We start from the raw sequence: 10,150 nt of genomic DNA, 5'->3' as shown, positions 1-10,150 counted from the left end.
GGGTTGTGGCAGGTGGGGGCAGAGAGGAACTCTGCTTGGTCTCAGGTCTGAAACTGCCTCATCTTTGCAGCTTGATCCTCCCAACAGCAGGGGCCACTCTCACCTCCCTGATGATCATGACATCAGAGCACTGTCCCTCCCTCCTTTTTCCAGGACCCTATTAAAATCTTGTGACCCTTGGACTTTCAATAATGGTCTCGCGTGTAACAGAATGCTGAATCTTTCCGGTATTCTGGGTCTTTATATTATTTATATTCTTGGCTCCTTTTTAAGGTCATTTGACTTTTTTTTAAAAAAATTGACTCCAGGACTATTTTAAGATACTAAAACATACATTACATAGATTGACCTCGCTTTCTCTTGTATCTATTACAGATATTCACTTGTAGTTCTGTATTCTGTAATTTAATATTGTTGCCTGTTTCATTCTTACTGGCACGCATTGGGTTTATATATTGATCTTATACACAGTAATCCTGCATAATTCTCTGGTCAGTTTTTATTTGTTTTGAATTTTATGGGAGTATCTCCGTATATAATAGTTTAATTAACATTTATTGATGGTTTTGCTGCTTAGAAGCATATCCTTATACATAAAATTTTCTGTTTTTTAAATTTCCTAACTGCACATCTGGACATTGTTGAAGACAGAAAATAAAAGGAGAGCAGCTTATACAGCTGTGTTCTGAGGGAGATAGCTTTCAGTGTTCTATGACAATTATAAATAAAGATATGATTTAATTTCTTTTCTGAATGCAGTATTACATTGATGCCACTGTCAGATCAAGACATGAACTAAAAAGGAACTTAAAGAACATATCTTTATAAACATATCTTTATAAAATGAGGTACAAATATTTTAAGCAACATGTTAATATAGAGCAAACTATGAAATCACAAGAGATCGATAAAAAAGCAAGATAGAGTCAAAGATGCCAAGGTGTTTAACATTTCAAAATAAATCATGTAAATAATTCATGTGGAAGAGAAACACAAAAAAATCACACGGTAACTGCAATTAAAAGATGAAACGTTTTGAATAAAATTAAGCATCTAATCACAAACATAAACTGTAAGTAAAGCAGTAAAAATAGTTACTACTTACTATAACTAAGATGGGCTGCAATGCACCTATAATATAAAGCATAATTGTCATAGAACACTGAAAGCTATCTCCCTCAGAACACAGCTGTATAAGCTGCTCTCCTTTTATTTTCTGTCTTCAACAATGTCCAGATGTGCAGTTAGGAAATTTAAAAAACAGAAAATTTTATGTATAAGGATATGCTTCTAAGCAGCAAAACCATCAATAAATGTTAATTAAACTATTATATACGGAGATACTCCCATAAAATTCAAAACAAATAAAAACTGACCAGAGAATTATGCAGGATTACTGTGTATAAGATCAATATATAAACCCAATGCATGCCAGTAAGAATGAAACAGACAACAATATTAAATTACAGAATACAGAACTACAAGTGAATATCTGTAATAGATACAAGAGAAAGCGAGGTCAATCTATGTAATGTATGTTTTAGTATCTTAAAATAGTCCTGGAGTCAATTTTTTTTAAAAAAAAGTCAAATGACCTTAAAAAGGAGCCAAGAATATAAATAATATAAAGACCCAGAATACCGGAAAGATTCAGCATTCTGTTACACGCGAGACCATTATTGAAAGTCCAAGGGTCACAAGATTTTAATAGGGTCCTGGAAAAAGGAGGGAGGGACAGTGCTCTGATGTCATGATCATCAGGGAGGTGAGAGTGGCCCCTGCTGTTGGGAGGATCAAGCTGCAAAGATGAGGCAGTTTCAGACCTGAGACCAAGCAGAGTTCCTCTCTGCCCCCACCTGCCACAACCCCAAGCTATGGCCCTCATGCTAGGAGCATTTGGATGGGCTGTGTGTTCTCTGATGTTATGCATTGTTAGGGCAGACTTTAAAATCAGGTGTTCAAAGGCAACACTGCTGAACCACACAGCGTCTTCTTTTCTGGCATCCCAATGTTAGGCATTCTGGGTTAGTTCCTGAGAGAGGTCTCGGGTGTTTCACCCATTGCTGCTCTGTGAACTTCCCTCACCACACTCAGGAGCCCTCAGGAGGATGCTGGGACTCATTGGAAGCTGGAAAGTGGTGAGTGTCAGAGACCAGTATTCTATGGGCACAGGAGGGGAGCTGGGCCAGTAGCCAGGACCCTGATGTCCTGTCCTGTGTCTAAAGGAAAAGGGTTTGTGTGAACCCTGGGGCCTCACAGCTTTCCAAATTGATGGTGATTACAGAATCCACATGGGGAAATGAACTTCCACATGGGATCTGATATCCTTTGGTTGAGAAACGAGGTCACTAGTTTACAATTCAGTGCTGTCAGCACAGCTCTTCCTAGGTTCTGAGTCAGGTTTTGTTTGATGCTAATAACAGAATGGTACAGACTCAGTCATTTAGAAAGAAGTGGTATTTGTCTCTTGGTTTGGTCCAAAGGTCGGAGGGCAGTATCTGTTGAGGGTCATCTTGTTGGCAGAGGTTTGGGTGGCACAGAGACCAAATGAAAAATAATGAAATTGCAGGAGCTTCAAATATGAAGTAGTTTCTATAGCACACACCTGGGAATAAGCAGTCACTCAATAATCACATGAATTGATTTAGCCTAATCACTTCATTAGGGTCCCACCTGTTCCCAATGATTAATCTCTCCTAATTGGGATTAAATGCCTTCACACCCTTGTGTGGAGAGTAAAATCTTTGTCAAAGCCAATCATTCACTCCCCAACCCCAAGCTAACTGGTGTGAGAACTGAGAATCAAATAAACTGTTGAACACACAGTAGTTGCATTATGCATCCAAATGTGGTTTAGTCAAATGATAACTTGTAGCATTTGAGAATATCTCAGAAGATCAGATTCTGCTGGCTATAAAATGGTTTATAAATTTGAGAGTTCATTTGTGAGTGTCAAATTGTTAAGTCAACAACAGGAGTCACTGTGTACTTACTTCTCATGTGGGATCTGTCCTTAGTGTGTTGTCCAATGTGAAGTAATGCTATAACTAGTATTGAAACTGTATTTTTACACTTTGTGTTTCTGTGTGGGTGTAAACTGATGAAACCTTTACTTAATATATACTGAATTGATCTTCTTATGTAAAGATAATTAAAAATGAATCTTGATGTGAATGGAATGGGAGAGGGAGTGGGGGATGGGAGGTGTGCATATGGGAGGGAAGTTAAGGGGTGAGCACATGTAATCCAAAATCTGTACTTTGGTAATTTATATTTACTAAATAAAAAAATAAAAAAAGGATTTTAATTTCATGAGAGATTTTCTTTCATGTTCTCCATGGATTTTAGTAGTCCATGCTTTTGCTTTTGATTACTTCTGTATAATCTTATCATTAATTTTTGGAATTCTATTTCTTGCATTTCTTCTATCTCATCATCTTCATAATCTTGTAATGAAGTGTTCTGTTCTTTTGGGAGCATGATGTTGTCTTCCTTATTCTTGTCCTTTGGGTTGTTGCATTTGTTGTTCAGCATTTGTGGAGGTACTCGTTGGTTTCTTCTTTTTTTTTCCCCCCACTTTGGCGTCTTTTATCCTTGTACTATGACTCTATAGATAAGTGGAATGTCTGCTTTCAGTGAATGTCTAGAGGCTTGCAGTGGATGTAGCCAGAGAGCTCTGTTCAGTTCTCTAGAGTTAAGGGCATGCCTAAGTTGATACTCTCAGGTTTGACATGGTAAATCGTCACTCTCTTTTTTTAATCAGAATGGAATTATTTCTGCTCAGCTGAGCTCTTCTTCTTGATGGAGTCCAGTGCCTGAGCACCAGCCAAAGTGGATATAATATTCCTCTGCTCTGTCCCAAGGATCGCACAAAGGATCTGTGCAATCCTCAGTATAAGTTAAGATTTTCCAGCAATGTCTCTAACCAGGTGCCCAGGACTTCTGGAGCTTGTGGTGTCCCACTGAGACTGCTCAAAGTCTCATGCACACCATGAGTTCTTCCACACACACTCATTTTTTTCCACAGTCACAGTTCTGAAGCTTCACACATTCACAAGCTCCTAACCTTCTGTTATTTCTCCCCACTGGAGTCAGTAATCTCCAGTCGGCTGATTGCTGGGCACAGAAATGAGTTGGTGCAGCTTTTATGTATGTCCAAATTGGTGCCTGCTCTATTGGCTTGTATGGCTTTGTAAGGTGATCAGAGAGAAATGTGTTCATACCCTCTTTTTTTTTCTCTCTCCTCCAGTTAGGCTGGTGCACTTTCCCTCATATAGCTTCAAACCTCACTTCCTCTAGGGTCTTCCTTCTGCTTTTTCACCAGAGTCTCAGGCTACTGCCGTCTTGTCTCACCTCACTTTGCAGCAATGGTGCATAGGCTCTTGGATATTGGAGTCCTGAGCCATGCGAGCCCATGCCCTCCATGTAATAGAGTTTCCTCTGCCTTTTTTTCATAACTCTTCCCCAAGACTACCACTTTTTTAAAACCATTTTCCCCTGGGCTAGAGAAATACGCTCCCTCCCTATTCTGCTATCTTGTAACCACCACTGGCTGCCAATAGGCTTCTTCTAAAGGGCATTTATAGATTGGCAGCGACAGCAAGCAGAAAGTAAGGTCACTGTGTACTTCCTACCTCTTGCTAGCAGGTGGCTTCCTCTATGACCAACATCCTGCATCGAGAGCATGTTGGCTGTAGCTAAAGAACAACATTCACAATGATCATCACCCAAAGCCGCAGCCCCATGGGAGACCTGGATTCTCAGATATGTTATATCTACTTGGCTCAGTTTTGGTAGGTTATATGTATCCACAAATAAACAATTTTTTTAAAATTTTTCATTTATCCTTTTTAATATAAATTAGTGATGCCTATTATATCTGTGATATGCATTATAGTTTCCCCTTCTTTGATTTTATTTACTTGAACCTAGTTTTTATAACCTAGCGAAAGGATTGTTTCTTCTATTAAAAATAAAATTTTATTTTGCTTATCTTTAATGTTAACATTCCATTTATGACCTATGCTATTCATTTCATCTTGTATTTGGCTTATTCTTGTTTTCTAGGACTCTTGAGATGGATACTTAGGTTGTTTATTGGAAATCTTTCTGTTTAGATGTTTGGCCATGGCAATGTCTGGGTATAGAAAGGCTATTGACTTTTACGTGTTACTATTATATTATGCTACTTTAACAAAGTTTTTTATGAATTCTAATCATTTACAAGTGGACTCTTTTGGCTTCCCTATATTGAGAACCATGTCATTTTCAAATAGAAATAATCTGAATTCCCACTTTTTAATTTGTATCCCTTTGATTTCCTCTTCTTATCAAATGGTTATGTCTAAAACTTCAAGGTGTATATTGTTTGTCTTTTTAAACAATAAAATTATGAACTAAATTAATAGAAAAATACATGATGAGGCAACAGAGGTATATGACTAAATATTTTAATGATGGATCTGAAATGACTAGTGTTTGTGGCACACATTAGTTTGCAATGGGATTGGCCACTGCTTGCAATGCTGGCCTCCTATATTGTAGTGTTACTTTGTGTATATTCTATTAATGAACCTGGGAAGGCAATGGAACATGACCCAAATGCTTTGGAATGTGCCCATATAGCAGATGTAAATAAAATTACTTGCTCCTGGCTCTGTCCTCGCCAAAACCTGTTTATTTTAGCATCTTGGGAAGTGAGCCAGGAAAAAAGATGCTTCATGTGTCAGTGTCTCTGTTTTTGTCTTTCATTTCTCTGCCTTGCAAATAATTAAATATTTAAAAAGAAAAGGCTAAATTCAGTTAATAATCCTTGAGGTTATTTTAATTCGCTAGACTCACTCTTTGCTCATCACTCCCTTTATTTGTACCACTTGGACTATATAATCTTCTGTATTCAGGACAAATTAATCACTATAGCTTCCTTATTGACTCAGAAGAGTCAGACAAAGGAGTGGCTTGTGATTAGCCAATTTTTGGTGAGTATGATGTTCACAATTTTTCTCATATTGGAGTTTCCCTTGGAAACTATATCTCCATTCCCAGAAGGAACAACTCCTGTTGGCAGAGGTGTGTGATGAACAAAGAGAGCAAATTCCTGGAAAGGACATATAAACTCACAAAGCCCATGGTGCTGAGCTAGCTCATTAATCCCTGAAATTTCATTTTTATCTCAAGTAATATGAAATTGAGACCTATTTTTTCTTTTTTAAATTTTTTTGACAGGCAGAGTGGACAGTGAGAGAGAGAGAGACAGAGAGAAAGGTCTTCCTTTTCCCATTTGTTCACCTTCCAATGGCCGCCATGGCCGGCACACTGTGGCTGGAGCACCTCGCTGATCTGAAGGCAGGAGACAGGTACTTATCCTGGTCTCCCATGGGGTGCAGGGCCCAAGCACTTGGGCCATCCTCCACTGCACTCCCTGGCCACCGCAGAGAGCTGGCCTGGAAGAGGGGCAACCGGGACGGAATCTGGTGCCCAGACCGGGAATAGAACCCAGTGTGCCAGCACTGCAAGGCAGAGGATTAGCCTAGTGAGCGGCGGTGCCAGCCAAGACCTATTTTTTTCATCATGTACTAGTTTCTGAGCTCTGAGATGAGGGAACTTAGGCTTGGAAGCTCAAGTTTAAGGTTCCCACATTTGTACAATATCACTTAGGACAATGGTAGTATAGAGAAAACACAGGAATTTGAACAGGGAAAATCATATCTGTGCAATAAAGGAAACCAGGGAGAGGTTGTGGGCCTAAAACCAGTACACTGTCTTACTCCCACTGAAGTTCATATTAGCCATAGCCATTCCCTGTTAGAGAAGAACAACGTGGCAGTAGAGGCTCTATGTAATTCTTGTGTTGACATCTTGCATGATTTATAGAAGAAACTAGCGAACAGAGAAAGTTAAGATCTGACTCTCAGAGCTATAAATAAAGATTTGATAGATCATCAGATGAATGTATAGAGAAATGGATTTCAAGAGTTTTGAATTAATTCCCAGAGACTGGAACTTTTGTTTTGTGCAATGAATTTAAATGCACCCACAGTAAAGCTCATTATTTTATTCTAGTAAATGTACTATAGTAGTTTTCTGAATTCTGGAATATTACCCATGAATAACACACTAATTATTTGATTAGGTCACAGCAAATATCTTTTGATGGATTAGATATAAGTTGCCATAGGAATATTGGCTTCTTGTTTAAGTATCTTGAAGTAGAATAGCATCATGTTTTCCATATTTTATACATGTATCTGTAATAAGCAGATGTGTGTTTAGAAATACAGTATAATTATCAGAATTGAAAACAAAGGGAAAACAAATAATAAGCATCATAAAACCTGTTCCCACATTTGAATTTATCCATTTTTAACTTTTATTTAGTAAATATAAATTTCTAAAGTACAGTTTATGCATTACAATGGCTTCCCCCATAAATTCCCGCCCGCCCACAACCCTCCCATCTCCTGCTGCCTCTCCCATTCCATTCACATCAAGATTCATTTTCAATTATCTTTATGTACAGATCACTTTAGTGTATATTAAGTAAAGATTTCAACAGTTTGCACCCATACAGAACGATTAAGTGTAAAATACTGTTTGAGTACTAATTATAGCATTAGTTCACATTGAACAACACATAAAGGTCAGAGATCCTACATGAGGAGTAAGTGCACAGTGACTCCTGTTGTTAACTTAAAAAATGGCACTCTTGTTTAAGGCATCAGTAATCTCCCTAGGCTCTAGTCATGAGTTGCCAAGGCTATGGAAGCATTTTGAGTTCACTGACATTGATCTTATGTCAACAAGGTCATAGTCAAAGTGGAAGTTTTCTCCTCCCTTCAGAGAAAGGTACCTCCTTCTTTGATGGCCCCATTCTTTCCACTGGGATCTCACTCGCAGAGATCTTTCCTTTAGGGTTTTTTTTTTTTTTTTGCCAGAGTGTCTTGGCTTTCCATGCCTAAAATACTCTCATGGGCTCTTCAGCCAGGTCCGAATGCCTTAAGGGCTGATTCTGAGGCCAGGGTGCTGTTTAGGACATCTGCCTTTCTATGAGTCTGCTGTGTATCCCGCTTCTCATGTTGGATCGTTCTCTCCCTTTTTGATTCTGTCAGCTAGTATTAGCAGACACTCGTCTTGTTTATGTGATCCCTTTGACTCGTAGGTCTATCAGTATGATCAATTGTAAACTGAAGTTGATCACTTGGACTAGTGAGATGGCATGGGTACATGTCACCTTGATGGGATTGAATTGGAATCCCATGGCATGTTTCTAACTCCACCATTTGGGGCAAGTCCAATTGAGCATGTCCCAAATTGTACGTCTCCTCCCTCTCTTATTCCCACTCTTACATTTAACAGAGATCACTTTTCAGTTGAATTTAAATACCTAAGAATAATTGTGTGTTAATTAAAGAGTTCAACCAACAGTTTTAAGTAGAACAAAAAATACTAAAAGTGATAAAGTTTTAACTTGTAGATCAACAGTCAGGACAAGGGCTGATCAAGTCACTGTTTCTTATAGTATCCATTTCACTTCACCATGTTTCCTTTTTGGTGCTCGGTTAGTTGTCACCAATCAGGTAGAACATATGATATTTGTCCCTTTGGGACTGGCTTAATTCACTCAGCATGATGTTTTCCAGATTGCTCCATTTTGTTGCAAATGACAGGATTTCGTTGTTTTTTTTTTTTTTCTGCTGTATCGTATTCTATGGAGTACATGACCCATAATTTCTTTATCCAGTCTACTGTTGATGGGCATTTGGGTTGATTCCAGGTTCTAGCTATTGTGAATTGAGCTGAAATAAGAATTCATCTATTTTTGACACATGCCTTTCAAATATGAGTTTGAAACCCTAAAATTTAACCACTGGAGTTCCACTTCATTAGTGTGTGGTTGAAGATGAATTCTTTTGCATCATGCATTTTGTGTTGAGAGTGAAGCGATTACTCAGGAAACATACAAATCATTCTTCTTGTTTCTTTTTATATTTCAAAGAAACATTTTATTTATTGAGTACAGATCTCATCAGTACAACTTTAGGAATATAGTGATTCTTCTCACTATGCTGCCCTCCCTCCTCCACTCTCACCCCACTCCTCCTTCCTTGCTCATTCCAAGTCCCATTATCCTTTAAGATACATTTTTATTTAACTTTATACATAGAAGACCAACTTTTACAAAGTAGATTTCAACAATTTACACATACGAACAAACACACACAGACAAACACACACACAAACCGAGAACTAGTTTTACAGTTAATTCTCATAATACAATTCATTGCAGACAGAAGTCCTTTATGGAGAGTATGCGCACAGTGACTCCTGTTGTTAATGTAACAAATAACAGTCTTATGTATGATATCAGTGATCACCCAAAACTCTTATCATGAGCTGCCTAGGTTATGGAAGCTACAAAGGCTATAGTAGCCTTTGTATCCAAAATCTGCATCAGTATCTAGACAAGTCCACAAGCAAAGTTGAAGTACTCTCCACCTGTCAGACCAAAGTACATCCTTCTTTTATGGCCACTTCTTTCCACTGGGGTCTCTCTCACAGAGATCCTTTATGTAGAACATTTTGTACCACATTGTCTTGGCTTTTGATGCTTGACTTGCTCTCATGTGACTTTAACCTGACCAGAATGCCTTATGGGCTGATTCTGAGGACAGAGTGTTTTTTAATGTGATTCTCATTCTATGTGTCTGCTCTGTGTACTGCTTCCCATGTTGGAATATTCTCTCCTTTTTAATTCTGTTTATTTTTACCAGACATTTCATATTATTTATATGATCCATTTAACATGTAATCCTATCTATATTATCAATTTAACACTTAATATGTTCACTCTAACAATTAAGATGGCATTTTTTACTATCCAGTTTGATGGGATTTGAGGTCCCATACCAAGATTTTAAATTGTACCTTTAGAAGTAATCTGTAGGAAAGTATGCAGGACAATAGAGCTTCACAGTTACAAAATCCCTCCTTCCTGTGTTATTCCAAACATTATGCTTAATGAGATTTATTTTCAATTGACTTTATAAACCTCCACTGTGATACAGCCTTGACTAAACAAGTTCAGAGTTGGTGAACTCAAGGGGCTCCCTCGGGTGATTGCTGACATCATAAATAAGAGTGCCAATTGTTA

At 38.1% G+C, this 10,150-nt stretch overlaps 1 long non-coding RNA gene across 2 annotated transcripts in view; it reads left to right on the top strand.

Annotated features, from left to right (window-relative positions):
- The first annotated feature begins 1,786 nt into the window (after positions 1-1,786).
- Positions 1,787-10,150, top strand: part of LOC149122715 (uncharacterized) — a 31,003-nt gene continuing 22,639 nt past the window's right edge. For both annotated transcript variants that reach the window (XR_016219373.1, XR_016219372.1), the window contains exon 1: positions 1,787-2,138. This is a non-coding gene — a long non-coding RNA (uncharacterized LOC149122715). The remainder of the gene's footprint in view (positions 2,139-10,150) is intronic.

This window comes from Oryctolagus cuniculus, chromosome 13 (genome assembly GCF_051225735.1).
Source record: "Oryctolagus cuniculus isolate XC-2025 breed Fujian yellow rabbit chromosome 13, ASM5122573v1, whole genome shotgun sequence".
In the NCBI taxonomy this organism is placed as follows: domain Eukaryota; kingdom Metazoa; phylum Chordata; class Mammalia; order Lagomorpha; family Leporidae; genus Oryctolagus; species Oryctolagus cuniculus.
The sequence above is the reverse complement of the archived record's forward strand: the minus strand, read 5'-3'. Positions and strand labels throughout refer to the sequence as shown.